Below are 14898 nucleotides of genomic sequence, written 5' to 3' on the forward strand. Positions count from 1 at the left end.
ACACATACAGATACTACCAATACAAAACCAAACACACACAAATACCTTCTCCTCCAACAGAACTCCCACTCAAACTCCCCTGTTTACAGCTCTGTTTGCTAGCTCCTGTGCCGCTGCCTGACTGGCTGCGACCTTTATAGGACCCCTAGTCAGGGAAGCCCCGCCCACTAATCAGGGCTCAGCTTCTCTCCCAGGACAAAGCCCCTGCACATACAGATACCACCAATACAAAACCAAACACACACAAATACCTTCTCCTCCAACAGAACTCCCACTCAAACTCCCCTGTTTACAGCTCTGTTTGCTTGCTCCTGTACCGCTGCAGGTGTCTGTGTCGCTGCCTGACTGGCTGCTCCCTTTATAGGACCCCTAGTCAGGGAAGCCCCGCCCCCTAATCAGGGCTCAGCTTCTCTCCCAGCACCAAGCCCCGCCAAGCCTCTACACATACAGATACTACCAAAACAAAACCAAACACACACAAATACCTTCTGCTCCAACAGAACTCCCTCTCAAACTCCCCTGTTTACAGCTCTGTTTGCAAGCTCCTGTGCCACTGCAGCTGTCTGTGCCGCTCCCTGACTGGCTGCTACCTTTATGGGACCCCTGGTCAGTGAAGCCCCGCCCCCTAATCAGGGCTCAGCTTCCCTCCCAGCACAAAGCCCCTACACATAGAGATACCACCAACACAAAACCAAACACACACAAATACCTTCTCCTCCAACAGAACTCCCACTCAAACTCCCCTGTTTACAGCTCTGTTTGCTAGCTCCTGTGCCGCTGCCTGACTGTCTGGTACCTTTATAGGATCCCTAGTCAGTGAAGCCCCGCCCCCTAATCAGGGCTCAGCTTCTCTCCCAGCACAAAGCCTCTACACATACAGATACTACCAATACAAAACCAAACACACACACAAATACCTTCTCCTCCAACAGAACTCCCATTCAAACTCCCCTGTTTACAGCTCTGTTTGCTAGCTCCTGTACCGCTGCAGCTGTCTGTGTCGCTGCCTGACTGGCTGCTCCCCTTATAGGACCCCTCGTCAGTGAAGACCCGCCCCCTAACCAAGGCTCAGCTTCTCTCCCAGCACAACGCCCCTCCAAGCCTCTACACATACAGATACCACCAATGCAAAACCAAACACACTCACAAATACCTTCTGCTCCAACAGAACTCCCACTCAAACTCCCCTGTTTACAGCTCTGTTTGCTAGCTCCTGTGCCGCTGCCTGACTGGCTGCGACCTTTATAGGACCCCTAGTCAGGGAATCCCGGCCCCCTAATCAGGGCTCAGCTTCTCTCCCAGCACAAAGCCCCTCCAAGCCTCTACACATACAGATACTACCAATACAAAACCAAACACACACAAATACCTTCTGCTCCAACAGAACTCCCACTCAAACTCCCCTGTTTACAGCTCTGTTTGCGAGCTCCTGTTCCACTGCAGCTGTCTGTGCTGCTGCCTGACTGGCTGCTACCTTTATAGGAACCCTAGTCAGTGAAGCCCCGCCCCCTAATCAGGGCTCATCTTCTCTCACAGCACAAAGCCTCTACACATACAGATACTACCAATACAAAACCAAACACACACAAATACCTTCTCCTCCAACAGAACTCCCACTCAAACTCCCCTGTTTACAGCTCTGTTTGCTAGCTCCTGTACCGCTGCAGCTGTCTGTGCCGCTGCCTGACTGGCTGCTACCTTTATAGGACCCCTAGTCAGTGAAGCCCCGCCCCCTAATCAGGGCTCAGCTTCTCTCCCAGCACAAAGCCCCTCCAAGCCTCTACACATACAGATACTACCAATACAAAACCAAACACACACAAATACCTTCTGCTCCAACAGAACTCCCACTCAAACTCCCCTGTTTACAGCTCTGTTTGCTAGCTCCTGTGCCACTGCAGCTGTCTGTGCTGCTGCCTGACTGGCTGCTACCTTTATAGGACCCCTAGTCAGTGAAGCCCCGCCCCCTAATCAGGGCTCAGCTTCCCTCCCAGCACAAAGCCCCTACACATACAGATACCACCAACACAAAACCAAACACACACAAATACCTTCTCCTCCAACAGAACTCCCACTCAAACTCCCCTGTTTATAGCTCTGTTTGCTAGCTCCTGTGCCGCTGCCTCACTGTCTGGTACCTTTATAGGATCCCTAGTCAGTGAAGCCCCGCCCCCTAATCAGGGCTCAGCTTCTCTCCCAGCACAAAGCCTCTACACATACAGATACTACCAATACAAAACCAAACACACACACAAATACCTTCTCCTCCAACAGAACTCCCATTCAAACTCCCCTGTTTACAGCTCTGTTTGCTAGCTCCTGTGCCGCTGCCTGACTGGCTGCTACCTTTATAGGACCCCTAGTCAGGGAAGCCCCGCCCCCTAATCAGGGCTCAGCTTCTCTCCCAGCACCAAGCCCCTCCAAGCCTCTACACATACAGATACTACCAATACAAAGCCAAACACACACAAATACCTTCTGCTCCAACAGAACTCCCTCTCAAACTCCCCTGTTCACAGCTCAGTTTGCAAGCTCCTGTGCCACTGCAGCTGTCTGTGCCGCTCCCTGACTGGCTGCTACCTTTATAGGACCCCTGGTCAGTGAACACCGCACCCTAATCAGGGCTCAGCTTCTCTCCCAGCAAAAAGCCCCTACACATACAGGTACTACCAAAACATAACCAAACACACACAAATACCTTCTCTTCCAACAAAACTCCCACTCAAAGTCCCCTGTTTACAGCTCTGTTTGCTAGCTCCTGTGCTGCTGCCTGACTGGCTGCTACCTTTATAGGACCCCTAGTCAGGGAAGCCCCGCCCCCTAATCAGGGCTCAGCTTCTCTCCCAGCACAAAGCCCCTACACATACAGATAATACCAATACAAAACCAAACCCACACAAATACCTTCTCCTCCAACAGAACTCCCACTCAAACTCCCCTGCTTACAGCTCTGTTTGCTAGCTCCTGTGCCGCTGCAGCTGTCTGTGTCGCTGCCTGACTGGCTGCTCCCCTTATAGGACCCCTCGTCAGTGAAGCCCCGCCTCCAAATCAGGGCTCAGCTTCTCTCCCAGCACAAAGCCCCTCCAAGCCTCTACACATACAGATACTACCAATACAAAACCAAGCACACACAAATACCTTCTCCTCCAACAGAACTCCCACTCACACTCCCCTGTTTACAGCTCTGTTTGATAGCTCCTGTACCGCTGCAGCTGTCTGTGCCGCTGCCTGACTGGCTGGTACCTTTATAGGACCCCTAGTCAGTGAAGCGCCGCCCCCTAATCAGGGCTCAGCTTCTCTCCCAGCAAAAAGCCCCTACACATACAGGTACTACCAAAACAAAACCAAACACACACAAATACCTTCTCTTCCAACAAAACTCCCACTCAAAGTCCCCTGTTTACAGCTCTGTTTGCTAGCTCCTGTGCTGCTGCCTGACTGGCTGCTACCTTTATAGGACCCCTAGTCAGGGAAGCCCCGCCCCCTAATCAGGGCTCAGCTTCTCTCCCAGCACAAAGCTCCTACACATACAGATAATACCAATACAAAACCAAACCCACACAAATACCTTCTCCTCCAACAGAACTCCCACTCAAACTCCCCTGTTTACAGCTCTGTTTGCTAGCTCCTGTGCCGCTGCAGCTGTCTGTGTCGCTGCCTGACTGGCTGCTCCCCTTATAGGACCCCTCGTCAGTGAAGCCCCGCCTCCAAATCAGGGCTCAGCTTCTCTCCCAGCACAAAGCCCCTCCAAGCCTCTGCACATACAGATACTACCAATACAAAACCAAGCACACACAAATACCTTCTCCTCCAACAGAACTCCCACTCAAACTCCCCTGTTTATAGCTCTGTTTGATAGCTCCTGTACCGCTGCAGCTCTCTGTGCCGCTGCCTGACTGGCTGGTACCTTTATAGGACCCCTAGTCAGTGAAGCCCCGCCCCCTAATCAGGGCTCAGCTTCTCTCCCAGCACATAGCCCCTTCACATACAGATACTACCAATACAAAACCAAGCACACACAAATACCTTCTCCTCCAACAGAACTCCCACTCAAACTCCCCTGTTTACAGCTCTGTTTGCTTGCTCCTGTGCCACCGCCTGACTGGCTGCTACCTTTATAGGACCCCTAGTCAGGGAAGCCCCGCCCCCTAATCAGGGCTCAGCTTCTCTCCCAGCACAAAGCCCCTCCAAGCCTCTACACATACACATACTACCAATACAAAACCAAGCACACACAAATACCTTCTCCTCCAACAGAACTCCCACTCAAACTCCCCTGTTTACAGCTCTGTTTGCTAGCTCCTGTACCGCTGCAGCTGTCTGTGCAGCTGCCTGACTGGCTGCTCCCTTTATAGAACCCCTAGTCAGTGAAGCCCCGTCCCCTAATCAGGGCTCAGATTCCCTCCCAGCACAAAGCCCCTACACATACAGATACCACAAACACAAAACCAAACACACACACACAAATACCTTCTCCCTCAACAGAACTCCCACTCAACCTCCCCTGTTTACAGCTCTGTTTGCTAGCTCCTGTGCCCCTGCAGCTGTCTGTGACGCTGCCTGACTGGCTGCTACCTTCATAGGACCCCTAGTCAGTGAAGACCCGCCCCCTAATCAAGGCTCAGCTTCTCTCCCAGCACAACGCCCCTCCAAGCCTCTACACATACAGATACCACCAATGCAAAACCAAACACACACAAATACCTTCTCCTCCAACAGAACTCCCACTCAAACTCCCCTGTTTACAGCTCTGTTCGCTAGCTCCTGTGCCGCTGCAGCTGTCTGTGCCACTGCCTGCCTGCTATCTTTATAGGACCCCTAGTCAGTGAAGCCCCGCCCCCTAATCAGGGCTCAGCTTCTCTCCCAGCACAAAGCCCCTACACATACAGATACTACCAATACAAAACCAAACACACACACAAATACCTTCTCCTCCAACAGAACACCCACTCAAACTCCCCTGTTTACAGCTCTGTTTGCCAGCTCCTGTGCTGCTGCAGCTGTCTGTGCCGCTTCCTGACAGGCTGCTACATTTATAGGACCCCTAGTCAGTGAAGCCCCGCCCCCTAATCAGGGCTCAGCTTCTCTCCCAGCACAACGCCCCTCCAAGCCTCTACACATACAGATACCACCAATACAAAACCAAACACACACAAATACCTTCTCCTCCAATAGAACTCCCACTCAACCTCCCCTGTTTACAGCTCTGTTTGCTAGCTCCTGTGCCGCTGCCTGACTGGCTGCTACCTTTATAGGACCCCTAGTCAAGGAAGAACCGCCCCCTAATCAGGGCTCATCTTCTCTCCCAGCACAAAGCTCCTACACATACAGATACTACCAATACAAAACCAAGCACACACAAATACCTTCTCCTCCAACAGAACTCCCACTCAAACTCCCCTGTTTACAGCTCTGTTTGCTAGCTCCTGTGCCGCTGCCTGACTGGCTGCTACCTTTATAGGACCCCTAGTCAGGGAAGCCCCGCCCCCTAATCAGGGCTCAGCTTCTCTCCCAGCACCAAGCCCCTCCAAGCCTCTACACATACAGATACTACCAATACAAAGCCAAACACACACAAATACCTTCTGCTCCAACAGAACTCCCTCTCAAACTCCCCTGTTTACAGCTTTGTTTGCTAGCTCCTGTTGCTGGCACCCAGTGCCGAGAGCCTGAACAACAGCTTGAGTTGGTTCGTTACCCGGTGTGCTACACCCAATAATTACAACGGGGGTGGAGAAGCAGAAAGGTTTATTTGAAGCTTTAAAAAGCTACAGGGAGATTTGAAAAATCTTGTGGTCTTCCAGCCCCTTGAGTTACCTAGTGGCCATGCCCCAGTGTTCCCAACAACTCCCCCCTTTGAGAACACTCAAGAGCCTTGGCTTTGAGTGTTTTTACTTGGGCTACTTATTTTGTTATAATATAACTTTGCATCAGCACCTTGTGATAGCCCTGAAGAGAATGACTTATTAACTTTTGCAAAAGGGCCCTGACACATGATACCACACAGCATAATACCAGTAATACAAGCACTACAGGAAAGAGAAATTTCAATAGCAGGCTAAATAAACCACCAAGCCAAGACGACAAACCCCAGCCCGCTATATGTGTTTTTTAAACAGTAGCTTTAGCCCGAGATTGTCACTAGATGAGGAGTCTGCAGGTTGGACGGTCCACGGTTCTGCTGACGAGGGGGCAGGTACTGCCTTCAGACGAGAGTGATGGATCCAGTTCTTGTGTTTTTTTTTATTTTTGCCGCTGTATGGGAAATCAGCAGGATGGTATAGGGTTCTTTTTACTTTTTTTGGTGAGGCTCGTTTTTTTAGGTGCGAACAAGCACAGAGTCACCGGGCTGTAAGGAGTGGACGGGAGAGTCCAAGGGGAGAAGCTGGGAATCCTTGGTATACCTGTGAAGAGACAAGAGAACAGCAGACAGGGAACACATATACTGTGACAAAAAAACATTACCCAACTTCCATTCCCCTGACAGAACCGGGGTGCCATTCATGGGCCATGCCCTTTCAAACATAATTTCAAAGGGACTGAGCCCTAATCTACCCTTTGGGAGAACGCGGATACGGAGTAGGACGAGGGGCAAAGCTGGTGGCACAGGATGTCCCGGTCGGGGGTTATTCTTTTGGCAGACTAAGCAGTCCGCTTGTACCTGGGCAGCCAGGGGTCGGAGTCCGGAAGTGATAAAGTATTTTCCCATTAGCTGGATAAGTGCTTTTCTGCCAGCATGAGTGGTTTGATGTAGGTTCTGCAGCACCGGCTGGATTAGGCCCTTTGGTAGGAGGACCTTCCCTTCTGGGGAATGGAGCCATCCCTCCTTTTCCCGGAGACCGAGTTTGTCAGTTAGCTGTCTTTTTTTCCCAGAGTACTGAGGGGTTGGAAGCTCCCCTACTGATGGGATAAGGGCATGCATATGGGCGTTCTCAGTCTGAGGGGATGGCAGGGTGGCAGCATGCTTAGCCTCTCTATCTGCCCGGGCGTTACCTCTGGCCACATCTTGATTCTCCCTTTGATGGGCTTTACAGTGTACCACCGCCACTTCCGAGGGGAGTTGTACAGCTTCTAGGAGCCGGAGGATTTGGGGCCCGTACTTGACTGGGAGCCTTGGGCTGTCAGCATTCCCCTTTGCTTTTATAGGCTAGCATGAGCATGCAGCACACCAAAAGCATACTTTCAATCAGTAAAAATGTTGACCCGCTTTCCTTTTGACAGTTTAAGTGCACGGGTCAGGGCTATTAGTTCGGCAAGCTGGGCAGAGGTCCCAGCAGGCAAACCTTCAGCTTCCACAGTGTCATGGAGGGTCACAACAGCATAACCCGCCCTTTTTTGCCCATCTATTACAGTACTGCTACCATTAGTGTACCACTCATAATTTGCATTTGGGAGAGGTACATCCTTTAAATCCGGACGGCTGGAGTACTGGACATTTATGATTTTTAAACAGTCATGTTTCTGTTCCTCTGTTTCTGGCAAGAGAGTGGCTGGGTTAAGGGAGGGGCAAGGCTGTAAGGTGACTTCAGAGTTCTCTAACAGCTTAGCCTGGTACCGAGCAATCCGAGCCTGGGTGAGCCAAAGCCCTCCCTTTGTATTCAATAAGGCTCGGACCATATGGGGAGTATAGATTTGCGTAACCCCTTCCAATGTTAGCTTCTCGGTTTTTTTAAGCAATAGGGCAGTAGCTGCGACCGCCCGTAAACATGCCGGCCAACCCTTTGCAACCTGATTCAATTGCTTAGAAAAATAAGCCACAGGATGCTTCCATGCTCCTAACAGCTGTGTAAGCACTCCTAGTGCCACCCCCCTTCGTTCATGTACATACAACTGAAACGGCTTAGAGAGATCTGGCAGGCCCAGAGCCGGGGCTTTTATTAATTTTTTTTTTTTTTAGGATTTTAAATGCTTTGTTAGCCTTTGGGGTCCAATAGAAGGGGTCATGATTTGCTCCTTTTACACAGTTGTACAGGGGTTTAGCCCACAGTCCAAACTCTGGGATCCATATTCTGCAAAAGCCTGCCATACCCAGAAATGCCCTGAGCCGCTTACGGTTACTTGGGGTAGGAACTTGACAGATAGATTTTTTTTTGAAAGCTGACGCTCCCCTTGCCTTAGCTGTAACCTGATTCCTCTTCACTTTAGACAACAGGGTTCTCAGGAGGATGTTACAATTATTCCAGTCCGGCTTGTGACTACTGAGGCACCCCTTAAAAACTGATATAAACCTGCTTGGGTTGGTGGAAAACTCTTTTGCCTGTGCTTTGAAAGCAGCCAAATCCACAGGATTAAAGGGCACATGAGTATAAACCTGCATAGTTGTGGCAGGACGCCTGTCTGATTCAGACCGGGCGACTTTAGTTTCAGTGATTAAGGGGTATAGGCCAACCATTGGGGACTTACAAGGTGTGGATGTAGGGGCCGAAGAGGACACCGGCTCTGCCATTACAGTGGGGGTGGGGGTCTGGGGACTAACATTAGCTGCTACCAAACCAGTTGGAGTCAGATTACAGCGCTGTAAAATATCTGGTCGAGTACATAAAGTCAGAAACAAATGCGCATACATATGTTTATTCCATTTTCTTGTTTTTTGACAGAACAGGAGTAACTGAAGGATCGTGTTGTAATTAATTGACCCTCCTGGTGGCCACCACTCCTGGTCCTTTAGTTGATATTGAGGCCAGTCAACTGTACAGAATTGTTTTAATTGGCTTTTAGTTATTGGATTCGCACCAAATATCTTCCAGTTTGCTAGAATGCACTCTAGGGGCGTACACCGTGCCCTAACCTCTGAGCTCTGTCCCTGTCGCATACCTACAGGGTAACTCTGGGCGTCCCCAGGTTCCAACAGAGCATATAATCCGGATTTTAAAAGGATCCTACCTTATCCAAGGAACCGGTTCTTCACCGTGGCCTGCAGCTGCTCCTCCCCCACGTCTAAGGGACCGGTTCTTCACCGTGGTCCACAACAGCTTCTCCACTATATGAGTGCGTTGCACCGTTGTGCCCTCTGGGGTGGATCAAATCGCGTCTCCTCCGAGGCCCCCGATGAACTCACCGGTGCGCACTGGGCGTCGGTTCTTGCCGCAATCCTTGACCTGCAGGAGGGGTCCGGGCAAGGCTAAATTGCAGCCTCGAGCCCACCCAGGGACGCCAAAAGCTGTTGCTGGCACCCAGTGCCGAGAGGCTGAACAACAGCTTGAGTTGGTTCGTTACCCGGTGTGCTACACCCAATAATTACAACGGGGTGGAGAAGCAGAAAACTTTATTTGAAGCTTTAAAAAGGTACAGGGAGTTTTGAATTTCAAATCCAGTACCACAGAGCAGGAAGTTACACAGGCTTTTATACATTTTTTTTAGCATATTTATTTAATAGCAAGCTGCTCCAAGTATTTATAGAGCCAGCCAATCCAGTTCCCAGCTAGTTTTTTAATTTTGTGTATTATTTGTTAAACTATACATAAAGCTGCTTTATTTAGCATTGTTTTTTATATTTTTTTTGTTTGGCCTTGCTTAGTTTTAAGCAGTTTAACTCTGCAACATACTGTTGCAAATTTTCAGCATAATTGCTCTGTGTGCCTCCAGGCGGGGGGGCCAAGGACACTTGGGCCGAGCACGCAGACCTGCTGTAAGTGCCTCCAGGCAGAAGGGGGGGGCAAGGACACTGGGGCCTAGTGCGAGGGGGGCTTCATCGACACTCGTGGTCTTCCATCCCCTTAAGTTACCTAGTGGCCATGCCCCGTGTTCCCAACACTCCTGTGCCGCTGCAGCTGTCTGTGCCACTGCCTGACTGGCTGCTCCCTTTTCGGACCCCTAGTCAGTGAAGCCCCGCCCCCTAATCAGGGCTCAGCTACTCTCCCAGCACAAAGCCCCTGCACATACAGATACCACCAATACAAAACCAAACACACACAAGTACCTTCTCCTCCAACAGAACTCCCACTCAAACTCCCCTGTTTACAGCTCTGTTGGCTAGCTCCTGTGCCGCTGCCTGACTGGCTGCTACCTTTATAGGACACCTAGTCAGGGAAGCCCCGCCCCCTAATCAGGGCTCAGCTTCTCTCCCAGCACAAAGCCCCAACACATACATATACCACGAATACAAAACCAAACACACACAAATACCTTCTCCTCCAACAGAACTCCCACTCAAACTCCCCTGTTTACAGCTCTGTTTGCTAGCTCCTCTGCCCCTGCAGCTGTCTGTGACGCTGCCTGACTGGCTGCTACCTTCATAGGACCCCTAGTCAGCGAAGCCCCGCCCCCTAATCAGGGCTTATCTTCTCTCCCAGCACAAAGCCTCTACACATACAGATACTACCAATACAAAACCAAACACACACAAATACCTTGTCCTCCAACAGAATTCCCACTCAAACTCCCCTGTTTACAGCGCTGTTTGCTAGCTCCTGTGCCGCTGCAGCTGTCTGTGCCGCTGCCTGACTGGCTGATACCTATATAGGACCCCTAGTCAGTGAAGCCCCGCCCCCTAATCAGGGCTCAGCTTCATTCCCAAAACAAAGCCCCAACACACACAGATACTACCAATACAAATCCAAACACACACAAATACCTTCTCCTACAACAGAACTCCCACTCAAACTCCCCTGTTTACATCTCTGTTTGCTAGCTCCTGTGCCGCTGCCTGACTGGCTGCTACCTTTATAGGACCCCTAGTCAGGGAAGCCCCGCTCCCTAAATAGGGCTCAGCTTCGCTCCCAGCACAAAGCCCCTCCAAGCCTCTACACATACAGATACTACCAATACAATACCAAACACACACAAATACCTTCTCCTGAAACAGAACTCCCACTCAAACTCCCCTGTTTACAGCTCTGTTTGCTAGCTCCTCCACCGCTGCAGCCGTCTGTGTCGCTGCCTGACTGGCTGCTCCCTTTATAGGACCCCTAGTCAGTGAAGCCCCGCCCCCTAATCAGGGCTCAGCTTCTCTCCCAGCACAAAGCCCCTACACATACAGATACCACGAATACAAAACCAAACACACACACATACCTTCTCCTCCAACAGAACTCCCACTCAAACTCCCCTATTTACAGCTCTGTTTGCTAGCTCCTGTGCCCCTGCAGCTGTCTGTGCCGCTGCCTGACTGGGTGCTACCTTTATAGGACCCCTAGTCAGCGAAGCCCCGCCCCCTAATCAGGGCTCAGCTTCTCTCCCAGCACAAAGCCCCGAAACATACAGATACTACCAATACAAAACCAAACACACACACTAATACCTTCTCCTCCAACAGAACTCCCACTCAAACTCCGCTGTTTACAGCTCTGTTTGCTAGCTCCTGTGCCGCTGCGTGACTGGCTGCTACCTTTATAGGACCCTTAGTCGGTGAAGCCCCGCCCCCTAATCAGGGCTCAGCTTCTCTCCCAGAACAAACCCCTACACATACAGATACTACCAATACAAAACCAAACACACACAAATACCTTCTCCTCCCACTCAAACTCCCCTGTTTACAGCTCTGTTTGCTAGCTCCTGTGCCGCTGCAGCTGTCTGTGCCGCTGCCTGACTGGCTGCTCCCTTTATAGGACCCCTAGTCAGTGAAGCCCCGCCCCCTAATCAGGGCTCAGCTTCTCTCCCAGCACAAAGCCCCTACACATACAGATACTACCAAAACAAAACCAAACACACACAAATACCTTCTACTCCAACAGAACTCCCACTCAAACTCCCCTGTTTACATCTCTGTTTGCTAGCTCCTGTGCCGCTGCCTGACTGGCTGCTACCTTTATAGGACCCCTAGTCAGGGAAGCCCCGCCCCCTAATCAGGGCTCAGCTTCTCTCCCAACACAAAGCCCCTACACATACAGATACTACCAATACAAAACCAAACACACACAAATGCCTTCTCCTCCAACAGAACTCCCACTCAAACTCCCCTGTTTACAGCTCTGTTTGCTAGCTCCAGTGACGCTGCAGCTGTCTGTGCCACTGCCTGACTGGCTGCTCCCTTTATAGGACCCCTAGTCAGTGTAGCCCCGCCCCCTAATCAGGGCTTATCTTCTCTCCCAGCACAACGCCTCTAGACATACAGATACTACCAATACAAAACCAAACACACACACAAATACCTTCTCCTCCAACAGAACTCCCTCTCAAACTCCCCTGTTTACAGCTCTGTTTGCTAGCTCCTCTACCGCTGCAGCTGTCTGTGCCGCTGCCTGACTGGCTGCTCCCTTTATAGGACCCCTAGTCAGTGAAGCCCTGCCCCCTAATCAGGGCTCAGCTTCTCTCCCAGCACAAAGCCCCTACACATACAGATACCACGAATACAAAACCAAACACACACACATGCCTTCTCCTCCAACAGAACTCCCACTCAAACTCCCCTGTTTACAGCTCTGTTTGCTAGCTCCTGTGCAGCTGCAGCTGTCTGTGCCGCTGCCTGATTGGCTGCTACCTTTATAGTACCCCTAGTCAGTGAAGCCCCGCCCCCTAGTCAGGGCTCAGCTTCTCTCCCAGCACAAAGCCCCGACACATACAGATACTACCAATACAAAACCAAACACACACACAAATACCTTCTCCTCCAACAGAACTCCCACTCAAACTCCCCTGTTTACAGCTCTGTTTGCTAGCTCCTGTGCCGCTGCCTGACTGGCTGCTACCTTTATAGGACCCTTAGTCGGTGAAGCCCCGCCCCCTAATCAGGGCTCAGCTTCTCTCCCAGAACAAACCCCTACACATACAGATACTACCAATACAAAACCAAACACACACAAATACCTTCTCCTCCCACTCAAACTCCCCTGTTTACAGCTCTGTTTGCTAGCTCCTGTGCCGCTGCAGCTGTCTGTGCCGCTGCCTGACTGGCTGCTCCCTTTATAGGACCCCTAGTCAGTGAAGCCCCGCCCCCTAATCAGGGCTCAGCTTCTCTCCCAGCACAAAGCCCCTACACATACAGATACTACCAAAACAAAACCAAACACAAACAAGTACCTTCTCCTCCAACAGAACTCCCACTCAAACTCCCCTGTTTACATCTCTGTTTCCTAGCTCCTGTGCCGCTGCCTGACTGGCTGCTACCTTTATAGGACCCCTAGTCAGGGAAGCCCCGCCCCCTAATCAGGGCTCAGCTTCTCTCCCAACACAAAGCCCCTACACATACAGATACCAGCAATACAAAACCAAACACACACACAAATGCCTTCTCCTCCAACAGAACTCCCACTCAAACTCCCCTGTTTACAGCTCTGTTTGCTAGCTCCAGTGCCGCTGCAGCTGTCTGTGCCACTGCCTGACTGGCTGCTCCCTTTATAGGACCCCTAGTCAGTGTAGCCCCGCCCCGTAATCAGGGCTTATCTTCGCTCCCAGCACAACGCCTCTAGACATACAGATACTACCAATACAAAACCAAACACACACACAAATACCTTCTCCTCCAACAGAACTCCCTCTCAAACTCCCCTGTTTACAGCTCTGTTTGCTAGCTCTTGTGCCGCTGCAGCTGTCTGTGCCGCTGCCTGACTGGCTGCTACCTTTATAGGACCCCTAGTCAGTGAAGCCCCGCCCCCTAAATAGGGCTCAGCTTCGCCCCCAGCACAAAGCCCCTCCAAGCCTCTACACATACAGATACTACCAATACAATACCAAACACACACACAAATACCTTCTCCTCCAACAGAACTCCCACTCAAACTCCCCTCTTTACAGCTCTGTTTGCTAGCTCCTGTGCAGCTGCAGCTGTCTGTGCCGCTGCCTGAGTGGCTGATACCTTTATAGGACCCCTAGTCAGTGAAGCCCCGCCCCCTAATCAGGGCTCAGCTTCTATCCCAGCACAAAGCCCCTGCACATACAGATACCACCAATACAAAACCAAACGCACACAAGTACCTTCTCCTCCAACAGAACTCCCACTCAAACTCCCCTGTTTACATCTCTGTTTGCTAGCTCCTGTGCCGCTGCCTGACTGGCTGCTACCTTTATAGGACCCCTAGTCAGTGAAGCCCCGCCCCCTAATCAGGGCTCAGCTTCTCTGCCAGCACAAAGCCCCTGCACATACAGATACCACCAAAACAATACCAAACACACACAAGTACCTTCTCCTCCAACAGAACTCCCACTCAAACTCCCCTGTCTACAGCTCTGTTTTATAGCTCCTCTGCTGCTGCCTGACTGGCTGCAACCTTTATAGGACCCCTAGTCAGGGAAGCCCCGCCCACTAATCAGGGCTCAGCTTCTCTCCCAGGACAAAGCCCCTACACATACAGATACTACCAATACAAAACCAAACACACACGAATACCTTCTCCTCCAACAGAACTCCCACTCAAACTCCGCTGTTTACATCTCTGTTTGCTAGCTCCTGTGCCGCTGCCTGACTGGCTGCTACCTTTACAGTACCCCTAGTCAGCGAAGCCCCGCCCCCTAATCAGGGCTCAGCTTCTCTCCCAGCACAAAGCCCCGAAACATACAGATACTACCAATACAAAACCAAACACACACACTAATACCTTCTCCTCCAACAGAACTCCCACTCAAACTCCGCTGTTTACAGCTCTGTTTGCTAGCTCCTGTGCCGCTGCGTGACTGGCTGCTACCTTTATAGGACCCTTAGTCGGTGAAGCCCCGCCCCCTAATCAGGGCTCAGCTTCTCTCCCAGAACAAACCCCTACACATACAGATACTACCAATACAAAACCAAACACACACAAATACCTTCTCCTCCCACTCAAACTCCCCTGTTTACAGCTCTGTTTGCTAGCTCCTGTGCCGCTGCAGCTGTCTGTGCCGCTGCCTGACTGGCTGCTCCCTTTATAGGACCCCTAGTCAGTGAAGCCCCGCCCCCTAATCAGGGCTCAGCTTCTCTCCCAGCACAAAGCCCCTACACATACAGATACTACCAAAACAAAACCAAACACACACAAATACCTTCTACTC

This window comes from Lepidochelys kempii, chromosome 25 (genome assembly GCF_965140265.1).
Source record: "Lepidochelys kempii isolate rLepKem1 chromosome 25, rLepKem1.hap2, whole genome shotgun sequence".
In the NCBI taxonomy this organism is placed as follows: Eukaryota; Metazoa; Chordata; order Testudines; family Cheloniidae; genus Lepidochelys; species Lepidochelys kempii.